The following is a 15,302-nucleotide window of genomic DNA, read 5'->3' as shown; positions in this document are numbered from 1 at the left end:
TTATTAATAAATTAATTAAAATATGTTAAAAGTGTGAATGCATTTGTAAAACACACTGGGAATTTTGCAGTCTACTACAGGATAAACAAGAACAATTCTGAAAAGGGATGTCATTATCCAACACCCACTGAGATAAATCATAAATTGAGTCCATTAGAATCGATCCAGTCTTTTATTTTATATATAAAAGAAAAATCACACACACCATAAAAATTACATGTACAAAACTATAAGATTTTAAATTGAATTATGTACAGTTACAAAAGAAAATGGCAAAATAAAAAAGTGACCGAACAACTGAAATGAACTGGTATACTTGTGCTCCCAGGTGGGACTGTTTCTTGGTGTGAGTCCTTTGAGTTTCAGTTCTCACTGGGTGGATGGATTGTGACTGATTCTGCAAAGCTGGAGGAGGGCAGATTAATGGCAGTGCATAAGCACAGACATCCCGTTTACTGTGTCCCATCTGAATTTGGTGCAGTTTGCATGATTGAATGGGTGGAGGAAGATGAATATCTACAGGAAACAGAGAAACACGATCAGGTCCCTTGGCAAAAAGTGTAAAGCTTCTAGAATGGCAAGAAAAACCCCAAACCCTTAATAAAATGCTGCATCAAGTTAAAAGGAGTATAATTATGAAAGCATGTCTAGAGTTTATAATCTTTAAACACAGACCTACCATGACCTCAAGAGGTTATTAGTCGATGGTAAATGCTTCTGAACAGTCAGGGATATTTCAACTTAATATTTTAAAATGGTGTTTAATAGAGGCATTTGTGGTGAATAACTACACTACCCATGATAAACTATCCACCAATCAGAGAATTGAGGCAGACAAAGTGCACCAAAAGAGCCCAACAGTAACCGCCCACACCCACTAATGTACATTATTTAATAAGTATAATATTGTGCTTGTTATATCACGGCTTTAAAAATAATAGCAAAGTTTGACAATTCGTTAGGACTAAGCTAACAGTAAAATATCCCATTAAAAGTGTTACATGCAATACTATACTACGAGTGTAAACAAACTAATTTCAAAACTGCTATTTTTATTGCAAGGATAATAACACAAAGTATTCCTGTAACAGGTTTTTTTTCTAACCATGCACAAGAAACCCTGAATTCAGTTCAAATATGCAATAATTCAAAACAAAAATGACCGTTAGCCAGTGTTTTCTTTTATAATATTTTTTATATTATGCATAATTTATACTATACCTGTTATATATATTACTATACCTACCTCGTCTATAAACAGATTCTATTTTCCTCAAAATACAAGAACACAATAAATCTTTTATGCCAAATTAATTAAATAAATGCTTTTTCAACGTTCAATATATTAATATCTAGCACTGATAGCTGAATGCTTAAGGGCCCAGCAGGAAACTAGGAGAAATATGTTTGTAGAAAAGCAACAGCACCACCTACTGTACAGGGGTGAAATAGTTTTACATTTCATTCATTATGGTCTCAGTGTGAATAGACATTTCGTCGGATTTGGTGTGAACAGGCCTTTAAAGACATAATCAAGTCTGTCTGCCAAGTAGGGGCAGCAGAGACTTTCACATGATTTATAAAATGTAGAAAATACAGGGGGTTGGCAATTTTCAGAACATAGGATGGCAAGGATTCGTATTCATGAGAAAAGCTCATGAATAGGGTTAGGTTTAGGGGTATGGTTATTATTTCTCTGACCATTTAAGTAGAGCTTTCCAGGTGAACATTACTGAATCGACCAATCAGTTATCGCCTTACTCATGAATATAAATGACTCTTCCTCTGCCATCCTACGTTTTGGAAACTCGCCAGCAGGTGTGGAGGATGATGGCTCTGCACTTAAAGAGTGAAGTGGCTCAAATGAAGTTGGATAAAGATAATACAGATGCTACAGTAACTTGCAATATATGCAAAGTGGCCTTCAAATATACGTAACAGAAATACTAGTGCTATGCACAATCTTTTAAAAAGGCACCCGCTGGTGCTATTTAGGAATATTCAACACGACCGGAATGGGATACTGTGACAATTAAAAAAGTGCCTCAAGTTTGAGTACAATGACATGACAGAATGCATCCCTAATCTGCATGCTAGGTCCTGTACCCATAATAATTTGTATAAATGGCTGCAAGAGGAGGGGGAACCGCTAGCAGCTACAGGTATTCCAGGCTACACTAAAATACATCCAGAAACGTATGTTATCTTTTAGCGACATTACAGCTCGGCATATGCCTATCTATTGTTGCACATTTCTTATAAAAAGGTGCTTATGATGAGATAACATAATGGTTGATGTTATTCCATTTAATCCTGTGAAGCATGATGTTGATGGCGTCTCGACTAGCTGATTTTGACTAATTTGCTCGAATAGCTGACAAATGGTCTTGACTAGTCGACTATTAAAAATCAGTACTCCCTTCACTCGTGTATATATTTGCAAATATCTGAATATTTCGCAAAAAAAATCTAAGTATATCAACAACATTTAAATTAATAGTTTTAGATTTTTATCTTGTTTTTAATAGGGATTCACCAATACTGGTATCAGAATCAGGTCTGATAGCACACTCATGCACCAACAACTGATACCATCTGACGTACAAATGTCATTACGTCAACTTGACGTAAACATTCATTGCACAGATTAAAATAATGTCATGTCCTAATGAGATTATTTAACAGCAAAAGGTTTGATTTAATAATATAAATAGATAGTTTGCATGTGCATGTATGGAGTGAATGTTGTGGTGACATGGAGACACAAACTGCTCATACACGGAAAACATTTTTATGAGCATCGCATGCTCTGTTTGTAGCAGATGACATGAGACAAAGTGCTAATTTACTTTTAGCACGAGTCATATACAGACTACATATTTATTTATTTATTTATTTATTTATTTATATAGTAGCATTTTGCTTTTGATTCACATAGCAACCTACTTTTCTGGACTGGGAATCTGCCATCATTAGGTCAGAGCTCATTGGTCTAACAACACTGAAACACTTCAAAATAAAAGCTCTACCAAAATAAAAGCTTAATTTAAAAGAATAAATTATGACAGAAATAGATCACTACTCTATAGTTATGTAATATTCACTGTTATACTACTACTAATAATAATAAATCAATAGTAACTGCATTATAGTTAAGCAATATCTCACATCTGTGATGCTTTATTATTATTTTTTTTTTAAATTACTCCAATGTTGTATTTAGGATTGTGCTGTGAGGTTCTGTATAAAATCAGTTCATTTGATACAAATAATAAAATTTTATTTAGAAAATTAATTGTTATACTTTCATTTGATAAAAAATTTAATGAATTAATTTATTTAAAAACAATTTAGGTGAGAAAATGTAAATAAACTGCTGATATTATATATATATATATATATATATATATATATATAAAACAGGTATCTGTATCGGAATGTACTAAAAAATGTATTGGTACTCATTCCCAAAAAGCATCCCAAGTTTAAAATGTTATTATCTCATTCACAAGTGCTATGTTTACATTTTCCAAGATACCAAATGTACTGTTTCTATGTCCCCTAAACTTTTCAATAAAAATATTATTTTATGTGTTCATTACATGTATTCCAAACCAAACATCTGGGCATGCAAAGAGCGTCAGTCGTTGCACACTGAAGAAGCGGAGAAAAGCTGAGAAAATCACCAAAGTCTGTAATTGCCAAGAAAATATGCCAGAAAACTTTCTTTGTATGTTACTCACTCTACTTGGCAAACAAAAAATTAGAAGCAGCATCTAATACCCTTTCTAACTTTAAAGTGTCTCATGCCTCATGCCCATTCCTCCTCAAATATAACAGCAGGCATCTCTGGATGCAAGTATGAAGTAAAAACAGGTGTGTGAGAGTTGTCCTTATAGGAGGCTACAGACAAAAATCACTAAGCAATAATGATGGCAGAACAGAGTATTTAATCATTCAATAAAAAAAGCTAGGCTATTTAAAACAGCAAGAGAAGGGATGCTTGCTGTGTTAAATAATTGTCAGAAGAAAAGTTTTACTCTTGTACGTTATAAATAGACTACATCTAAAACCTAAATATTATTATTAACAGGCTACCAATATTTTTTAGGTTCTTTATTATCCTTGTGTAATTTAACATGAGTTTTGAGAAGGATGTTTAGGCTATTTACTCTGTTCACTTTGCATCATCTCTTATAAAACATATTCTAACATTTACTTTCCTAATCTGTCAAGTATGATTGACTGTCACTATGGCAAAGAAGAAATGCTTTAGAAATTATGGTTTTGACGTCAGGAAGCGAGTGATGTTGCATAAACGCAATGGAAAACAAAACGCCGTACCCTCACTTGCTGCTTTAAGTCCCTATTAAGAATGACACAACATTCTTTTTTGCTTTATGTGATGTCATTAAATAACATATGTGCACTGCAGTCAGAGCCTGCATAACCTTAATATTGCATTTTGCCATTGCTTTGTATAATATAGGTTCTCGAAAAGAGTATCATGTATAAACATACATTACATATGCACCACATCTTTGCACATGAGCGCTAGGTATTTTAGAATGAAATACTTCTGGAACCAAGATGGCTGAAAAAGTGTGTGTGAACTGTTGTGCTCTGTTGCAGCCCTGGACTCAGACACATGCTGTTACAAAGGTGGGTACTATCTGGGAATGTTACTACCGTACAGAAGCAGACTGGCCATAGGGAGAACCGGGACCTTTCCTGGTGTGCCGGCCGCAAAAAGTGACGATATGCACGATATGCAGAAGGGGACAGCGAAACACGTTGCCACAACCAAAAAGGTTGACAATTTCACATTTCCTTGAATACGGTACTAGTGTTAGGTACTGCTGGTACTTGGCAACGGTATACAGTTTTGTGGAGTGGCTCACAGGTCAGCTAACACTAAAGCCTTCAAAGAGCTGAGGGAACAAATTAAATTGGCTTTCATAAGTGGTGATTGTGACATCTAACATTACATTGATCTAATATGCATTAAGGAACAAAAGGAATCAAGAACAGCACTGGCATTCTCTCAAATCTAGGATGGTGTTCTCCTCTAGGGGCTTCCAAACCCTTTGGTTGGTAGAACAGCTGATATAAATGTTAAATTGTTGGCAGGAACAACATATGATTATGCCAAACATTGAAAAGCTTGAGAGACAATAAGAGCAGCCAGAATTAGACAACATCTCTGCCATTGACTTGACCTGGTCGCTATTCTGGTGCTGTCGGATAATGCACTTGGATCATATTGTGTTGAGATCACCTCTAACAGCTCAATACCTGGATGAGAAACTCCAGTGATCTATTTCCTGTTTCATTTTTTTTTTATGGACATTTTCTGTTTCATGCCACACTTAAAGGTCTGAATTTCATTGCATTAGATAACTAATACAATATTAAACCAAGTGCCAGCTGCAAACAAATGATACTAGAGCTTTTCTCAGAACTAATTTAACTTTTCTTAGCCATATTTGCTGTTACTTTAAACCATCTGGTTCTATGGTGATTTTTGTGGATATATGAAGTCAGTTTCCCTGAAGTCCCATGAAGTTATTGAGTGGTGGTGGTGTAGTGGTCTAAAGCACATAACTGGTAATCTGGTAATCAGAAGGACACTGTGGTTCGAGCACCACAACCACCACCATTGTGTCCTTGAGCAAGGCACTTAACTCCAGGTTGCTCCAGGGGATTGTCCCTGTAATAAGGGCTCTGTAAGTCGCTTTGGATAAAAGCGTCTGCCAAATGCATAAATGTAAATGTAAGTTCACAAAGGAGTTCTAGCAGAGTAACCACAGATGGAGTTCAGCACACGTTAAGTTTGACGACCAGAACAACTCCAATTATTTAGTTTTGAACTGTACATCTGTTGTTTTATAAATTCAAACCAACAAACTTATTTTTGTAAAATAATTTATTTAAAGTGTGCTTCTGCTATCACTATGTGAAATAAATGCCACTTGGTTCCATATCCTTCACATATTTTGACCAAATATTTGTCAACATTTTTGGTGCCATTGTTTATGCCGCTTCATATATGGGGCCCACACAGTGTGCCTTGCAAAAAAAACTAAAGTATGGGTTTCAAAGAGTGTAGTTTGCCAGGTCAAATAAATGTAAACATATGACCTTTTGTTTTCTTCAAGAATTATATTAAATTTATATCTGATTTGTGTTCTGTTGAAATGTGAAATTCTCATAATTTGGCAACAGGCTTCTGAGGGTAAGGAATAAAATGATGCCAAGTTCGGGTCGCATCAGAATTACTGTAATTATGCATACTAACTATAGCAACTATGAGATTTTATATTGAGCTGTTATTTAATTAATTAAAGTGTTAGTGCACCCAAAATTACTCACCCTCATGCCCTCCCAAGTGTATATGACTCTTTTTTTCTTCATTACAACAGATTTGAAGAAAAATAGGAAAATATCTTAGCTCAGTAGGTCCTTAAAATGTAAGTGGATGGTGACACAACCTTTGAATCTCCAAAAAGAACCGACAGTCAGCATAAACGTCATCCATACTGTAAGGATTGCAGACGAGGAGTGGGGATCTAAACGCAGCTCTTTATTGAGTAAACAAGTAAACACAGAATGAAACAAAACACTGGGAATAAATAAAACATCCACGATGGGATAACAAAGACGATAACATAAGAAACAAACCACGGAGGAACACGGAACAAAGAGAACACGGCAGGACAGGTAACGACGCGAACAAGGAACCATAAACATACATGTGAAGTGCAAACATCCAACGACCGACAAGGGAATGGAGGAACAAACAGGGTTTAAATACACAAGGACAAGCAGAACTCTGAAACAGGATAACAACATAATTAACTAAAAACAATGACAAACAAGAACTGAATCAAAGTAATCAAACAATGAACCAATAAAACCCAGATACAAAACATGGAGGGAAAACAGGATGTGACAAGACTAGGAACTGAACAGGAATTTCAAAATAAAAGTACACAAACAAACAAAGGACAACAATGAACATGACAGAATCCCCCCTCAAAGGATCGGATTCCAGATGATCCTAACACAAAAAACAAAAGACAAATACCCACAAAAACAACATGAGGGCACCAGGGGCAAACAGACAGTCCAAGTGGGCACAAGGGGCAGACAGACAGACCAGGGGGGCACAAGGGGCAGGTAGGAAGACCAGGGGGGCACAGAGGGCAAGACAGGCAGGTCACGGAGGCGCAAGGGGCAGACAGGAAGTCCATGGGGGTATGTGACGGGGACCGGGTCAGGTGATCTGGGGGGTGTCCACCGAGTAAGGACAGGTTTAGGAGGCCAGGGAGGTGGCCACAGGGCAAGGACCGGTTTGGGTGGCCTGGGAGTGGCCACTGGGGAAGCTGTGTGATGCGGGGCCAAGGAGGACTTCTGAGGCGGAGCAGTCGAAGACTTAGGTGACGGCGCCGGAGGAGGCGTAGGCAGGGCCGCAGGAGACCCTGGGGGCGGAGCCAAGGGAGGCTCAGGAGGCGGAGTTGAGGGAGCCACTGGAGGCGGAGTTGGGAAAGGCTCAGGAGGCGGAGCCGAGGGAGGCTCAGGAGGCGGACTCGGGAAAGGCTCGGGAGGTAGAGCCGAGGGAGACTCTGGAGGCGGAGCTGAGGGAGGCGGAACCATGGGAAACTCTGGAGGCTCAGGGGGCGGAGCCGTGGGAGGCTCAGGAGGCAGAGCAGAGGGAGGCACAAGAGGCAGAGCCGAGGGAGGCTTGGGAGGCTCAGGGGGCGGAGCCGAGGGAGACTCAGGAGGCGGTGCCGGGGAAAGCAGAACCATGGAAAGCTCTGGAGGCTCAGGGGGCGGAGCCGTGGGCGGCTCAGGAGGCGGAGCCGTAGGAGGCTCGGGAGGCGGAGCCGAGGGAGGAGGCGCCGTAGGATGCTCTAGAGGCGGAGCCCTAGGAGGCTCTGGAGGCGGAGCCCTGGATGGCTCTGAAGGTGGCGCCGTAGGATGCTCTAGAGGCGGAGCCCTAGGAGGCTCTGGAGTCTCTGGGGGCAGAGCCGTAGGGGGCTCTGGAGGCGGAGCCCTGGAAGGCTCGAGAGGCTTGAGGGTCGGAGCCCTGGAAGGCTCGAGAGGCTTGGGGGTCGGAGCCCTGAAAGGCTCGAGAGGCTTGGGGGTCGGAGCCCTGGTAGGCTCGAGAGACTTGGGAGGCGGAGCCCTGGTAGGCTCGGGAGGAGGAGCCCCAATAAAACATCCACGATGGGATAACAAAGACGATAACATAAGAAACAAACCACAGAGGAACACGGAACAAAGAGAACACGGCAGGACAGGTAACGACGCGAACAAGGAACCATAAACATACATATGAAGTGCAAACATCCAACGACCGACAAGGGAATGGAGGAACAAACAGGGTTTAAATACACAAGGACAAGGGTAACAAGGCCAATCAACAAACAGAACTCTGAAACAGGATAACAAGATAATTAATTAAAACCAATGACAAACAAGAACTGAATCAAAGTAATCAAACAATGAACCAATAAAACCCAGATACAAAACAGGATGTGACAAGACTAGGAACTGAACAGGAATTTCAAAATAAAAGTACACAAACGAACAAAGGACAACAATGAACATGACACATACAACACTACTGGTTAAATTAATGTCTTCTAAAATGAAACAATATCTTTTGCTGTGAATAATATCAATATTAAAGTACTTTTTAACTAATGTGTTCTGATGAAGAAAGAAAACATACACACTTGGGATGGCATGAGGCATTAATTGTCCTCTATTTGTTTCTGCAAAATGCTTAAGAACAAACAGCTGCTATATTTGTTCTTTTTACATGATGTCACAGCTGTCAAATCAGAGCTTTCAAGAATTCCATTGTAATTACTAGTTATACAATGATGTATGCTATTTACAAGTCAGAATCTCTGAAATGAACATACCATTAGAATTTTGTGTTTCACACAGTGTCCATTCCTGACAAAAATATGAATTAACAGAACTGTCAAAGAACCTGAATCATTCAATGGAATAGGAAACCGTATCGTTAAAGGCCTTATAATCCCCATCACTAATAATCAGTCTAATATCAAAATTGATCTAAATGAACCATCACCAATCTGATCTATGTCACAACTGATTTATTTTTAGCTTGATCCTGACAAACAAAAATTAATCTGTACAAATTTGGCCTCCAGAGCAACCATATGTTCCAACAAAGCTCTGAGACAAGCACTTGATGGTTCACACCACATGTGGTCTCCGAGATGTATCTGTTTGAAGCCTTGCGGCTCTCAATGACACTGTAGACAAGACAGAAGACACATACGCATGATCATCCAAACGCTGCTAAGATCAACAGCTCCAGGCATTTGTGTATTAAGGGAAGTTTCTCTTATTGTTTGTTTTTAATCTCAGTCTTTTTCTTCCTCACAGACCAAAAAAGCCAAGTGGTTCCGGTATTTAATCTTGTTTGGTGAGAAATTAATGTTTCCAGTTTTTGACTGTGAAGGTGTAAACAAGCTATTTAAGAAATATGAGAATTTACATATACTGTATGAGATATGCTGCTTGATGCAGTGAGGGGGCTATTTCGGGTAAAGAAAGAAAACAAATAAACTTCAAAACTACAATCCCATTGTGTCATGTAAGACTAATCCCTCAGCTATACAAATGTTTGGCCCAAAAAAATCTATTTTTAATTCTGCAGTTGTTAAAATACCTCATTCAACCCATGAGTCTCTCTTTTTCACTTTTCATACCATATGTTTCCAAGTTGATAGCATTGTACTCAAACATATTTTGCATTCAAAAGATGTAGGCAAAAGGATCCATTGATGTTATTTGATACGCTAAAATCAGTAGAGAGAAAAATGAAATTCTTAAACTATAAAGAAAAATATTTTGTCACTCTTGGTGACATACTTCTTTATGAAGATTATTCTGTATCAGTGTTGGGTGTAATGCATTACTAAGTAATTAATTTCTTTGACCAGTTCATGAATCATTTATTTGATATGACTTTTGAAAGAACAATTTCATGTCTATCCTTATATTTTTCATCTGGTTGAGGTTGATAATGGTTTTATAAAGTAAGTAGTACAGTAATGTTATTACACTGTAGAAATTAGTAGTTATGAGTCATTAGTAAGTAATTCTAATAATTTTTAGAGTAACTTACCCAACACTGCTCTGTATAGACATTATCAAACATCACCTCACACTCCTAGAAGAAAGCTTTAACCTAAATGCATCCAATTCCAATTTTTTAAGGTCTGGAACCGAGGACAGCACTCTTCGGTTAAAGTTTATGTCACACAATACCTACTGTTTCACTTACTATTTAAAATTAAAATGGTAATCGGTATATAGTGTACACTGCAGTTTTCAGTAAATAGCAAACTAGTTTTTCATTGCAAATGCTGCTTATCAGAATCCTGTTACTGGGTTTGGCTGCTTTTATTATGAGTTATATCACCACACCTTATTTCTCGTCAGCACTATTGATTATGCAATTAAATCCAGCCTGACCATTAGATATCAAACAAAAGAGTCTTTCAATGGATTTTGTGCAAGCCAGGGGCAAATGGTGATTGACAGTCTGGCATAAATCACACAAGCTCTTTAATAAAACAGCAGTCTGTCATGAAAATGGTACATTGGGGAATGTCTGCCCCACCACTTTTCAAAAGAGAGACAGGTAAACTTATTTTTATGATCTCCCATTCCATTAGTGCCAAACTACCTACTAATTTTGTATTACGCTTATATTTTACTCTTTTTAATAGGTTACGTTTTTATTTAGGGGAAGCAAAATGGATGCCATATTAACTATATGTGTGTGACTGATTTAACCAAAGCGCCCCTTTAAATACTTTAAAGTATTCCATTTATTTCCATTCATATGCAGGCATTTCTTTCTGACTTGTAAATTTGTTTAGCAAAAAGACGTATAACCAATACATAATCTAAATATCACAGATTGACCTCTTTGCCCTTGGATGGAAAATCAAAAATGTAGGAAATTCCCTTCTTGCACTAAAAACAATGCAAGTGAACACTCCTCTCTCATGCACTCATGAATGCACAATGGACGAAAAATGAAAAAGATTAAAAGTTTGGGTTGTTTTCACCAAAACCTATTGTATGCCTTCAGAAGACCTGGAATAAGATGCACAAATCGAATGGACTGCTTATACATTTGGATCCTTTTTTGGTTTGTTTTCACCAAAACCTTGTGTATGCCTTCAGAAAACATGGAATATGACACATACATCGCATAGACTACTTATTATATATTTGGATCCAATATATGTTTTAAAGTGAGTAATTTTCAGTGCCACTGAACTATAAAGACGAACCAGGGTATTCATTAAAACATTTCCTTTGTGTTTCACATACGAAAGAAAGTCAAACAGGTTTGGAACGACATGGGAGGGTGGGATACAACATCATTTAAATTTTTTAGGTGAACTATTCCTTTAAGAATAGTGGGGACCAGCATCTAAAGCACTACATTGGAAACATGCTGGTCTTTTCAACAGGGTAAATAAACCTATTAAATCAAAGCAGTAAACAAACCTGTCCACATTTTCTTTGACCCTTTGAAGATGCCATTTGTTCTCATTAAAACATCAAATCATAAGTCATGTTTAATTATCAACTTCATTTAGCCATAAAACAGACACAAAAGAGTTTCCAAGAAACAAAACTTCCTGGTTACTCTTGTAACCTCCGTTCCCCGAGGGAAGGAACGAGATGTTGTGTCGAATGAAGTGACACAAGGTGTCTTCCTGGGACACAAAACGTACCTCTGAACCTGAGAAAAGACCAATGTCAAGTTGGCAGACAGAATTTGCATGCCCCGCCCCGGACATACGGGTAAAAAGGGAAGCGGGGCAGCGATTGCCAGTCAGGATTTTGCACTGAGGAGCTGAAAATAAGGTCCAGCCGTTTAAAGTGGTAGGTGTAGTGCTGTGGCAGGAGGGACACAACATCTCGTTCCTTCCCTCGGGGAATGGAGATTACAACAGTAACCATGATGTTCCCCTTCTGTCACTCACTCAACATTGTGTCAAATGAAGTGACACAAGGGGTCTCATCTAAAAACGCCACGCACTGACCGTGTGCAAGCAGGCTACTGCGTGCGAGAGGCACCTGTGTCGGCTGCACGTAGCCCTCCCCAACGCCCCCAAAGAGATGTCACATACAGACCTTAGTTTCCCCGCACCCCTGGGGGGGGGGGGGGGGAGCAGGCGCTACATGACTAGTATGGGAGCAAGCCCAACATCCGCAGCCTTTTCTTTCACTATGTCTCTCACATAGGACGTGAAGCTGCTGGGGCTATGAAACGCGTCGGGGAAGGTGGTCTTTCCCGGTCCTTTTCTTTCAGGGGGAAAAGACCCTGCGGAGGCCACATCCTGCCCAGTCTAGGGTGAGGTAACATGTGGCAAATACACCACGAGTGTTGTGAAGCCTTAAGTGGGAAATGGCGCGGTGGTAGGTCCAGCCTAATGAAGAGGGACTCTACAAGCATGGCAACCAGGGTAGCGGGGCTGCCCAAGGGAAACGCGGGTCCTGGGGGGTCAAGGGAGAATGCCGGCTGGCCGCGAGGCGAGCCGCACTCATTCCGAGCTCGGACGGAAGCAAGCAAGCGAGGGGGGCGAGTGGTTCATGGGGATTTACCCGGCGAAACCGAGCCCGTCGTTATCCCCAAATCGCCTTCATCGCCAGCCGGGTCGACCTCAATCCCGTGGGAAGAAGGAATGCCGGGGTGGCTGAAGTGGATTTCTCTCATGGGAAAAGAAAGCAGCGACTGCAATGTTGCCATGGCTATGTTATCGTACTGAGAACATGAAACTTTCATAAAATGCTGCCTGCGTGTGATCGCAGCCCAGGAACACAAGGCAGCTTTTATGACCGTCAGAAGTGGAGAGAAATCAGCCGCATCCAGGAACTACACAGAGGTGGAAAAACATCTTTAAAAAGATGCTTCCTGAAAAGGACGTTCAACGCCTGCTGTGTATTGCTCTTTTATGAGTGATAACTCAAACTGTTTTAGAGGAAATAAACTCTTTTTAGGAGGAGAAACACTCTTTCAGGCAATGAAAGTGCTGTCGAAGCGCACAGGGCGTACAGAGAATGCCAGCTGGAAACGCGCCGTAGAACCAACAGTAGTGCTTATCGCCAGTAGAGGTGAGTGAAACAGTGGTGAACTCAGCTTGCTGTTGTACAACCGTTTGGCTCCGTAGAAAAATTCTGACCGGCACTTGCTGCCCCGCTTCCCTTTATACCCGTATGTCCAGGGCGGGGCATGCAAATTCTGTCTGCCAACTTGACATTGGCCAGAGGTATGTTTGGCATCCCAGGAATACCCCTTGTGTCACTTCATTCGACACAACGTCGAGTGAGTGACAGAAGGGGAACACAACCAAAAATCCTGCAATGGATTTTGAGTATTGCAGCAATGTGATTAACATGTGATTAACAGTGTGGTAATTGCTAATTAGGAGTACTTATCTCAAAGAAGTGGAAGATGGAACAAAGGTATCAACAAACATGCCATCTAGGCAAACAGATAAAGGCCAGATAAAATACCAACGACTCCTTCAACTTGTGTTTACAAACAAAACAACAAAAATAACAAGAACCCCTAATTAAACATGCCTAAGAATATGCTATTGTCAGAACAAATGTGTTTTCCTACAAATGCTGAAGAGTTGCATCCAATTACTGTACATCCACAATTTGGATCCAATATTTTGCAGTACTTCCTTCTATCTATAATAGCATACTCTAGGCAAAGGACATGTCAAGGTCATTGCTTTGAGCTAATTAGTCTTATCCAAATGTAAATCTATTTACAGTGCTTGGAAGTAAGCACTGTGACTGATCTTGCTCAAATATACTGTATTTGCATACAGAATTGTGATTGCTCCTGTCTCCATGCAAATACTTAACCATCTACATATGCATTGATTTTTCATTCAACGTGTTGACATTTAAGATGTGCGTTGAGTGTCATGAAAGCTGGGTAAGCAGCTTTGATGCAACATTTAATTTCCACAGACCCAAAGCTTAAACTCTAAACTTACCTAAACATGTAACACTATTCTTTTGCAGCCATTTATGATCCTTGTAATGTTATATAATGATTAATCATTATGTATACACCTGAATCTGGTCATGTTGATGTCATTTCATTTCTAATGGCATTTCTGTGATTAAATGGCAAATAAGTAATCAAAATGGCCAACCTGCATTAGCATCAATGGCAGCAAAATGTGCTCAGCGAGCTTGTCACTGTGTCAGCTGCGTGGAGAAGTGATTAGTCACATAATGATTTTTTAATTGGCTAAGAAATGAGGCTCGACAAGTCAAATGTTAAGGGTTGTGAAAGGGTGCCAACAACTAAAGTACTGGGTAATTGCTGTTCTGTCGGACTATTTCAAAAAAATTTACAACTTAGAAGATCCATTGAGCACAGGACATCGGATAGAGTGGCGTTGGGAAGGTCAAAGCTCGGTCATTGTTTGTTTGCACTAAACTGTTCTCTATGTCTGTTGAAGGCAGTGAAAATCCGGATACATGTTCTGGTCTGTCAAAATATCTGGATCAAAAATGAAACAAAATCAATGTTTATATTACAACCAACAACTAGCCACTGATACAGCAATGTTGAAAGAAGCTTGATGATATATATCAGAGACATACATCACAAGCATTAGGGCCATATTCAAAACACAAACAGAGACAAAGGGCATCATATAAATGAAGACTGGGGTTAGTTTTCACACTTTTTAAATATTTCTCTGGTCAGATATATTTTTGAAAGCCAATTTCTGCACAGTAAACCTTACTAAGTTAACAGAACGCAAAAACAAAAAATAGGTAGTAAGTTGCATCCCTTTTTAAAAGTTAATAAACTCCCAAGTTAAAGTTAATAGACCTTTCAGATTTTTATTTTGTACGACACATGCATGTTAATTGCAGGTTAATAACTTGAAATATCGAGTATGCTAACATTTTAATTACACTCAATTTTAAATTTAACTCTTTGGCTGAACCTAAAATGACCATGTAAGCTCAACTTGAATACTTCAAGCCTAACTAACTTGTCCTAGCTAAAACTAGCTAGTACAGTGAATGCTGGGATGCTGAATAAATGCTAACCTGTATAAAAAAATCTAAACTAGCTGTAAACTTTTAATTATTTTGAGTATTTGGGTTAACAGTGTGTACAGTCACATACCTTAGAGTCATGGCTAACCAAGATGTTTCAAGAATATATAATGATATTGGAATTTTAGTTT

At 39.3% G+C, this 15,302-nt stretch overlaps 1 protein-coding gene across 1 annotated transcript in view; it reads right to left on the bottom strand.

Moving 5' to 3' along the window:
* Positions 1-208: 208 nt before the first annotated feature.
* The window catches only part of LOC127630077 (leucine-rich repeat and fibronectin type III domain-containing protein 1-like protein), a 191,281-nt gene continuing 176,187 nt past the window's right edge, over positions 209-15,302 (bottom strand). Inside the window, exon 7 of the mRNA XM_052107487.1 lies at positions 209-516. The gene's annotated coding sequence lies outside the window, so the exon portion shown is untranslated. The remainder of the gene's footprint in view (positions 517-15,302) is intronic.

The sequence above is a fragment of the Xyrauchen texanus genome, chromosome 36 (assembly GCF_025860055.1).
Source record: "Xyrauchen texanus isolate HMW12.3.18 chromosome 36, RBS_HiC_50CHRs, whole genome shotgun sequence".
NCBI lineage: Eukaryota > Metazoa > Chordata > Actinopteri > Cypriniformes > Catostomidae > Xyrauchen > Xyrauchen texanus.
Note: the sequence above shows the minus strand (reverse complement) of the source record. Positions and strands in the feature narration are given on the sequence as shown.